The 10,157-nt window shown below is 37.8% G+C and overlaps 1 pseudogene; it reads left to right on the top strand.

Moving 5' to 3' along the window:
* Positions 1-6,667: 6,667 nt before the first annotated feature.
* Positions 6,668-8,541, top strand: LOC101516374 (replication protein A 70 kDa DNA-binding subunit-like; annotated as a pseudogene).
* The last annotated feature ends 1,616 nt before the right edge of the window (positions 8,542-10,157 follow it).

Below are 10,157 nucleotides of genomic sequence, written 5' to 3'. Positions count from 1 at the left end.
TATTATTAATGCTTTTTAAGAGTTATTTGTCAGGCTCGGCAGCGTGGCCTAGTGGCTAAGGTCCTTGCCTTGATCCCATAGGGCTGCTGGTTCTAATCCCGGCAGCTCCACTTCCTCTCTATCTCTCCTCCTCTCAGTATATCTGACTTTGTAATAAAAATAAAATAAATCTAAAAAAAAAACAAAACAAAAAAAGTTATTTGTCATTAATCAGAGTTATCTTTTGCAAATTTTTGCCATGCTATAGATGTGTATTTTTCCCTTTTATAATTGTCTTTCACAGAGCAGATATCCTGTAGCAATATATACTACACTGCTTCTTTAAAATTATCTTATGTATGTGCATCTTCTGGTGAGACATCTCTTAAGGTCTCCGGCACACTTCTTCAACTGAGTTGTTCGCTTTATTGTGTTAAGTTTTAAGAATCCTTTTTTTTTTTTTTTTTTTTTTTTTTTTTTTTTTGTGGGGAAGAGCACAGTAGCCTAGTGGCTGAAGTCCTCATGCATGCACCAGAATCCCATATTGTGTTCTGATTTTTATCTCGGTTTTTCCACTTCTCTTCTAGCTCCCTGTTTTGAGCCAATGGATGCAAGATACTGTTCTCTCTTCTCTGTAAATCTGACTTTCAAATAAACTAGAAAAGTAAATAGATGGATGGATGGCTAGATAGAGATATTTTTTAAAAAGAGTCCTTTTACGGGCATTTTGGATCACATAACCTTACCAGATATGTCTTTTTCAAAAATTTTTCCTACTTACCACTTGTGTCTTCATTCCTTTATCAGTGTTTTTCTCAGGGTAAATTTTTTTTTAATTTTCATGAAGTCTGCTATATTTCCTCCTTCCCATAGCGTTCTCTCTTGCAGAATTTTCAATTTTGTGATATGCATTTAAAATCACAATCACTTCAAAACTTATTTATTATTATTGTTTTCTGTGAAGGACATAAGATCTGCAACCAGATGTCTTCTTTTTGATATGAATTCACAACTGTTCCAGTATTATTTTGAAAGGAGTATCACATCCTCATAGTATTGTCTCTTCTCCTTTATCAAAGATCATATACAGTTCCATCGATTTATTGCTTGTTCTGTTTGTCCACACCACACTTTTCCAGCAACTGCAAATCCAAAGTAAATCTTGAGTTTTATTAGTAATAGTTTTCTAATTTTGCTTCCCTTCCTCATTACTATTTTCACTATTATGCATCTTTTCTGTTTCCTCATACCCTTAAAAACGATGCTTGGATTTTTAACATAGGTTACATTGAATCTGTACATCAAATTCTAGATGGGTGATATTGTTAGATTATTGAGTGTTCCTATCCATAAAAATGAATTATCTCTCAATTCATTTGATGCATCATTAATATCTTTAATCATTGTTTCACAGTTTCCTCCTACTGATCACACACACATTTTGTTAGCTATAGAACTAAATGTTTAATCTTTTATGTGCTCATGTATATGGTGCTGTATTTTAATAAAACCTTAAATATCAGTTTTAATTTAATGATATATAGAATTTATTTTGTATATTAGCTATGTGTCATGTAACTTTTTTAAAAAAGATTTATTTATTTTTATTGGAAAGTGAGATTTACAGAGAGGAGGAGAGACAGAGAGGAAGATCTTCTATCCGATGAATCACTCCCCAAGTGGCCACAACCAGTGCTGATGTGATCCGAAGCCAGGACTTTGAGCTTCTTTCAGGTCTCCCATGCAGGTGCAGGGTCCCATGACATTGGACCTTTCTCAACTGCTTTCCCAGGACACAAGCAGGGAGCTGGATAGGAAATAGGGCTGCCAGGATTAGAACTGGTGCCCATGTGGGATCCGGGCACGTGAAATGTGAGAACTTTAGCCACTAGGCTACTGTGCCAGGCCCTGTATCACGCAATCTTTTAAAAAGTGTTTATTCACTCTTCAGATATTTCACATAATCATGTCATCTGTACTCAGGGACAGTTTTATTTTTCCTCATCTTTATAGATCTTATTACTTTTTCTAATTTCTTGCTTTAAGTAGGAATTCTAATACAGCATTAAAAGTGTTGATGATAGAAGATAAGAATTTCTTTCTTAGTGGGAAAATTTCAAGTTTGTTATCATCAGGATGACGTCCTTGTAAGTTTTGTAGATGCTACAAAAACTTCCTATCTTGGAAAATTGTGGATGATTCCAATTTTCGTTTGCACCAAAATAATATTTAATCCTGTTACTTTACAATCTTTATAAACTCTTATTTCACAAATTGTGAAAGTTCCTCTTTATTAATAGTTTACTTGGAGTTTTTAGTGAGGAGTAGTTGAGCTTTTTCAAATGCTTTTTATCAATCTATTAATGTAATTACACAAATTTTAACTTTTAGTTTGCAAATGGGGGAATTATATTAATTGATTTTTAAATACTGAGCAATTCTTGTATATCCGTGACAAATTCTACTAGTTCTTCATATTCCTCATATTAAAATTAGTAGAATTTATATATAAAGAGAGGCATGTATACAGGCATATATGTATAATATATATATATACACGTATATTAAGAATGGTCGTCTTTGTTTCTAACTGGTGATTTTGTGGGGTTTTTTTTTGAGAATTCTGTTATTACATGAAATAAATGTAGTGGGAAAACATATTCAGGTATTGAGAAGGTAAAAATTTCTTAAACATAATTTGCAAATCACTAACTATGAAAGAGAAAGAAAAATATAAATGTGAGTAATAATTTATGTTAGCTCACAGATACCTTTAGGATATTGAAAAGAAAAGTCATAGACTGGGAGAAACCACTTATAATGCTTTTATGCATCAAAGGATTCCTGCCCAAAATATAGTACCTATATATGATTAGGAGGCGAAAGGATCTATCATTAAAAAATAAGAAAGACTTCAGCTAACCCTTCAGAAAAATGAATATCCGCTCAGTGAAACAACATTTGCAGCGTATATAATGTCATTGCCCAGCAGGCAAATGCAAATTTGAACCATAGGAAATATCACTAAACACTATCAGTTTGAGTAAATTCCAATGACTGAAAACTCCAAAGGCTAGAGCAGTGGAAATCAACTGAAATTTTATTTATTACTGTGAGAAATTGGATTGTTACAATCACTTGGGAAAGTTGTCTTCAAAGAATCTTTTCAGGTTAGAGAAACTGAACCGGAACCCTAGTTTTGAGTGAACACATATAAAACATTGTTGCCTGTGTCCATGTGATAATTTATATAAAATATGTATAGCCTTTTATTCATACTATATAACTGGAACTATAGTGTTTAAATGATGTTATAAGCTGAATTGTGTTTCAAAATAATGAAATGACATTGGAGATAATTAGATTTTAGGCATGGCCGTGGTGTTGAAACCCTCAGGAGAGTAATAATGTCTTCCCGTAAGAAAAGGAAATCAGCTAAGCATGCAGGGTCAAGTGAAGTCACAGTGAGTACACACTGACTATAGGCAACACAAAAAAGGAGATTCAAATTTTGAGTCTGTTCATAACAGTTGTTGATGTTTAGTTTCATGTAGCATCCATGTACGATCTTGCTTTTAGGGTCATGTTGGCCTCCCAGAACAAAAATTTAGGAGATAGTTTTGATGTTTTCAAATTTCTGCAGGCTATTGCAGAGAATTTGAATAATTTCTTTCTTAAATGTTTGAAGGAATTCAGCAGTGAACACATCCAGATCCAGTGCTTTCTTTCTAGAAGACTGCTTATAATGAGTTAAATTTCGTTGAAAGACACAACCTTAGCAGATTGTTGATTTTCTTCTTATGTAAGTGTTGGTAACATCTGCTTTTTAAGGAATCGGATCATTTCTTGTAAAGATGTCAAATTTGTGAGCATAGCGCTCATCACACTATTTGTTGGTTTTCGTCTTTATCAGATCTTCAGTGATGCCCCTTATTTCACTTCTGATATTATTCACATCCTCTCTGTAACACTCATAGTTAGCCCAGATAGAGTTGTAATAACTACTTTATCTTCTCAAGGAACCAATTTCATGATCATTGATTTTTCTCTGTTAAATTCTTATTTTAAATTTCATTGGTCGCTTCTATAATTTTATTAGTTATTTCATTCTACTCATATTTATTTAATTTTATTGTCTAATTTTCCAAGAGAAACTTATAAATATGCCTTTACATTATAATACTTGGTTTTCTAACTTTGCTTATACTTACCATGTCATAATACATTTAAATATCAGAAAGTTAGATTTCTTTTTTTTTTTTGTAAGAATTATTTCTTTTTATTGGAAAGGCTGATATACAGAGGAGGAGAGACAGAGAGGAAGATCTTCCTTCCAATGGTTCACTCCCCAAGCTGCTGCAACAGTTGCAGCTGAGCCAATCCGAAGCCAGAAGCCAGGAGCTCTTCCCGGTCTCCCACATGAGTGCAGGGTCCCAAGGCTTTGGGCTGTCCTCAACACAGGCAGGCCACAGGCAGGGAGCTGGATGGGAAGCAGGGCCACCGGGATTAGAACCGGCACCCATATGTGATCCCAGCGTGTGCGAGGCGAGGACTTTAACCACTACACTATCGTGCCAGGCCTGAAAATTAGATTTCTAACTTGCATTAAAAGACCCTACTATTGTGATGACAAGAGGACAAAAGGGAGGAGGGGAATATGAGCACGGAAGAAGCAGAGGGAATCGGACAAACACAGCTGCAATATGCATGGTGGAAAACAAAGATAGATAGATAGATATAGATAGATAGATAGATAGATAGATAGATAGATAGATAGATAGATAAAGGAGCCACTGAGACACAGTGTTCTTTTATGCTATACAAGTTACTCTAGATTAACAAAAATATTTTACATTTGTGTATGTCTCCCAATATTTGTGTTTGTGTTTGCTGCAGAATGAAACAGTAAATCAAGGAATGATAGAACGGGTTGTTATCTGTTAGCTTCAAATTGCAATACGTGTTTTCATTATTCAGATGATTTTGCTTTCTATGTTTTTACAGTCAATTCTTGATACAGAAATTTGATGGAAAAGTTATTTCCATGTGGGAAAGGATTTCCTAACATTATAATTTAAAGAGATTTCTCATGTTATTCTTGTTGATTATTCTAAAAGTCTAGATTAATTCATTGAGTCTATTAAAACAAGTAAAACCAAGCTAGGTTATGTTATTAAATGCAATTAAAAGACATAAAATTTTCTGAGTTTTCCAAAAAAAATTTCAACTTGGATTAAGTGAATTTCTTTTTTTTTCTTTTCCTTTTCCTTTTTCTTTTTTAAGATTTATTTACTTTAATTGCAATTTCATTGTCTAATTCCCTAAATTTTTCAGCTCTCTTCCCTTCTAATGCTTGTATTAAATGGCATAGATATTTCTCTATAAACATTTATTTCTCTTTTCTGAAAGCTTTCACAAGCTTGTTTTATTTTTACCTTAATTCGCAATACTTTATGTGTCCTGAGAGTTTTGTTGTTTGTTTTGCATTTTTTAGAAAATAATTTTATAATTCATACATTTGGGGTATTTCCAAATGTCTTCATGTTTTAAATTTCTATATTAATTCCATTTTTGATATCATATCTTTTCTACTTTTTGAACGTTTTTAAGATAAGCTTTATGATAGAAAATATGGTTTGTCTTGGTAAATATTCCAAATGAGTTTGAAAGGATAGTATATTATGTTTTGTTTAATGAATTGTCTGTAGAAATATATTCAATTAAGTGATGGTGTAGTCACGTTCAACTGTGTCCTTTCAGAGTTTCAGCTTGCTGGATTTATAATTCCCAATAAAAGATGTACAAGCCTTCACTTAGAATAGATCCATCTCTTTCACTAGGCTGGTTTTCAAACTGCTTATTTTATAACTGATGTAATTGCCATGTCTTGTTTGCGAACTCACCATTTCTACCTGAATAGTAAAAATGACAGTCTTTGGACTAATTTTAGTGCCGTTTATTCTCTGTATCTATATTCTTTTTTTTTACTTTATTTGTCTTTATATTTCATGTGAGTTTTTTGCAGACAGTAAGTATTTAGGTCTTGGTTTTTGAGTGTTGTGATTCTCCTTATATTTTAAATGGTAGATTTAAGATATTAGCTGCAAAGTTATTTGTGACACGTTTGGCTTAACATATGTTCTATTTGTTATAGCATGCTACTCATTTGTTTTGTGTTTTATTTACATTTCTCTTCTAATTTTTTTTAATTGATTCAAGCACTTTATATGAATCCATTTTCTCTCCTCTCTCAGCATATGAGCTTTATTTCATTCAAAGAAACTTTGAAAGAGTCCAGTGTGATGACTCAATTGGCAAACTCTCCACTGCAGGCACCTGGATGCCATCTGGGTGCTAGCTGCTGGCCTGGCTGCTCCACTTCTTATTCCATTCCCTGTTAATGGCCTCGAAAAACAGCAGAGGATGGTCCAAGTCTTTGAGATGCTACGCTTGTGTGGGAGACCTGGAAGAAGTTTCTAGCTCCCGGCTTTTGAATGGCTCAGCTCTAGCTATGTGGCCACTTGGGGAATGAACCAGCAGATGGAACATCTTTGTATCTCCTCCGTGTAAAAATCTGCCTTTCCAAAAAAAAAAAAAAAAAAAAAAATAGCTGCCCAGAAGTTTATACTGGACTGCTGCGAGTCTCAAGAGCAACAGCTGGTGTGGCGGAGCACCAACTCAGGTGGCGGGCCACTTGAGTGAGGGGGTCATTGCGGCCATAATGCAGCAGGGGGACACGTCCATCAAGCCCACCCTCCAGGTCATTAACATCCGCCCCATTACGACGGGGAACAGCCCACTCCGTTATTGACTGCTCATGAGTGATGGATTGAATAGCCTATTGTCTTTCATGTTGGCAACACAGTTGAACCCTCCTGTTGAGAAAGAACAGTTATCCAGCAACTGTATTTGCCAGGTTAACCGATTCCTTGTTAACATGCTGAAAGATGGAGGGAGAGTGGTTATTTTGATGAAGCTGGAAGTTCTGGAATCAGCTGATGAAGTTGGAGTAAAGATCCGCAATACAGTGCTGTTTAATGTAGGACACAGCCAACAGCAGGCAGTTCCAACTCCGGCTCTGGTTCCAGCAGCCAATCCCCAGGCCAGCAAGCCCCAGCAACGGAACCAGAGCTCAGGAATGCCCTTCCCGCCCCCCAATATCTAAGTCTTTTGGTGCCTCCAAGACCTTTGGGCAAGTCAGAGGTGAAAGTCTGATGAACACTTTTGGAGGAACACAGTCCAGAGTGGTCCCATCGCCAGTCTCACCCTCTACCCGTCCAAGTGGATTTTTTGTGCCCGTGTCACCAACTAAAGCCAGCTCTGGACCCTGGGCAATTCCAGAGGGGAAGGGAAGCTGTGCTCCGTTGAGAAGGGAAGCTGTGCTCCGTTGAGCTGGCTGATGGAAAATGGTGAAACCAGAGCTACTGCTTTTAATGACCAGGTGGGCAAATTCTTTCCTCTTATCGAAGTGAACAAGGTGTATTGTTTCTCAAAAAGGCACCCTGAAGATCGTTAACAAACTGTTCACAGCTGTTAAAAATGACTAGGAGATGACCTTCAGTAATGACCATTTGCCCACAATCCAGTTTAACTTCACGGGGGTCAACGCCCTGAAGAGTAAGTCTAAGGATTCGCTCGTGGACATAATTGGGACCTGCAAGAGCTACAAGGATGCCACTAAAATCACTGTGAAGTCCAACAACAGAGAAGTTGCCAAGATAGATGCCTATCAGATGGTCATGTCAGGGAAAGTGGTGACTGCTACTCTGTGGGGAGAAGACGCTGACAGATTTGATGGCTCGAGACCCCTGTGCTAGCCATCAAAGGAGTCCAGGTTCTGACTTTGGTGGCCGATCTTGTCCGTCCTGTCTTCAAGCACTATCATTGTGAACTCTGACATCCTGGAGGACTATCAGCTTCATGACTGGTTCGACTCAGAAGGGCAAGTCTTGGATGGTGTTTCCATCTCTGACCTTGCTAGTGGAAGAACAGTGGGAGCAACGCCAACTGGAAGACCTTGTACAAAGTAAAATTGGAGAACCTGGTCCAAGGGGACAAGGCTGACTACTTCAGATCGGTGGCCACCGTGGTGTGTCTGCACAAGGAGAATGGTATGTACCAGACCTGCCCAAATCAGACCTGCAACAAGTATGTGATCGATCAGCAGAACGGGCTATACAGCTGTGAAAAGTGCGACAGAGTTCCCCAAGTTCAAGTACTGCATGATCCTGTAGGCAAACATTGTAGACTTTCAGGAGAATCAGTGGGTGACTTGCTTCCAGGAGTCCCCTGAGGCCATCCTAGGACAAAACAACACTTACTTTGGGGAGCTGAGAGAGAAGAATGAACAGGCTTTTGAAGTTTTCCAGAATGCCAACTTTTTGATCTTTCACGTTCCGAATCTGAGTCAAACTAGAGACCTACAAAGATGAGTCTCGAATTAAGGCCACCATGATGGAAGCGAAGCCCGTGGACTACAGAACACATGCCAGAAGGCTGATCATGAACATCAGGAAGAACACGGTTATGGGAAGAGAGAAGGGCAGTTGGGCAAGAAGGTAGAAAACCCAGAACTGAGACGAAGCTGACTGGGTCCCCCGTGCTTGCCACATGAATTCTGAGCCACTTCCTTCCTACCTGTGTCCTGGAATCCATAGGAAAACGCAGGAAGGGGTTCTCAGCTGGCTGCTGTGCGACCCATATGGGTCCCAGAGGGCAGCCTGCAGGTGTGTGTGTGTGTGTGTGTGTGTGTGTGCCCGTCACTGCTTGGTCCTCAGGGTTCTGTTCATCGTGTTAAGAGGGCAATAGAGTAGAATTATTAATCAAAAGCATATCTTTTATATCTGAAGAATGCGTTTCCTCCAGGGCTTAATAGATTACTACGCTGAATCAGATGGGTCTGATATTAATCAAAATCGTCCCTTCTGAGGATGGCTGATAAGATTGGTTTGCTGTCCCCTGGGGGCGCCAGGCAGGGCTGGAGTGTTGGCCTAGGTTCCCTGCGCAGCATGGTTGGTGAACGTCTTTCTCTGTTTGTACATAGTTCCTGCACGCATATGTTTTATTTCATGATTAAAGCTTCGTTAAACAGAAGGGTTTGGAAGGGAGAAACCCTTTGTTTCCCTTGCTTTGTCTTAATAAATAGTAATAAATAGTATATTCTCGGCTTTAAAATAAATATATATATATGAAAATAAATACAAGTTTTATTTCAAATAATACTCCATTGCTTGAAAGGTAGTGGGAGTACTTTGATTTTAATTCCTGGTTAAAATCTCCAGTACTTTTTCTTCCATAAGTGAGTCTCGTCTGGATGATTGTTTGGTCTGTTAAACTGCAATGGGTTTTTGTTGTTTTCTTTTGCTTTTTTAGCTTGTTTTTAAAAATGTGGAACTCTGCACATGATATTCTGGGTTAAAACAACTGCGGTAAACGAGGCTTTACTAAGGTGTTGGTATGATTTGAGCTATTCCACAGTCTCACAGATTAGCTCTGAGTCTTTTAATGAGCTTGCATCTCTGGATTATGAATTTCACAGACAATTCCCGGTCCCACTTAGGCGGAACCACAAGGCTAATGTGGCTACAGTTGGAAATTTCCCATCCTTCACTTTAGTTAAGCCCTCATAAAACTCCAGGAGGCTAAATTCTGGTTAACAGTTAAATGTTTCTTCTGAAGACAGATTTTGTAAACAGAGTGCTGTGTATTTTTCAAAATGAGTAAAGCCTCCCTTTGTGTGTAAAACCTGGTAGAGCCGCAGGAGGTAAAATTCACCAAGGTGTGTGGGTGTTGGGATAGAAGGGCTGGTGCCTGCATACCCTTGGAGTTTATAGCTCTCATATTTATTCACAGTGAACCTCAACTATTTGTTCATTAAGTTCCGTTAACTCAGGTTTCCCTCCCTTGCGGAGAATCCCGCAGAGATTCCGGGTCTTTGGTTTCAGCTTCAGTAAGCTGTGATTCTCTGCCCACGTTTGTCAGTCTCTCCAATGTTTTGTCAACAGCTTACCCTTTGATTTCACTTCTTCACAGATCTAAGAAAAGTTGTTGCTTTTACAATTTGTTCAGAGTTTCATCCTTATTAGGACAGCGTGGCAACAGCCAAGCACCTCAAATGCAGGATGAATCCCCAATATATTTTCTGTAATATCTATTTTTTTATATCAGTGCTTTAAACA

This window comes from Ochotona princeps, chromosome 3 (genome assembly GCF_030435755.1).
Source record: "Ochotona princeps isolate mOchPri1 chromosome 3, mOchPri1.hap1, whole genome shotgun sequence".
NCBI classification, from domain to species: Eukaryota; Metazoa; Chordata; class Mammalia; order Lagomorpha; family Ochotonidae; genus Ochotona; species Ochotona princeps.
Note: the sequence above shows the minus strand (reverse complement) of the source record. Positions and strands in the feature narration are given on the sequence as shown.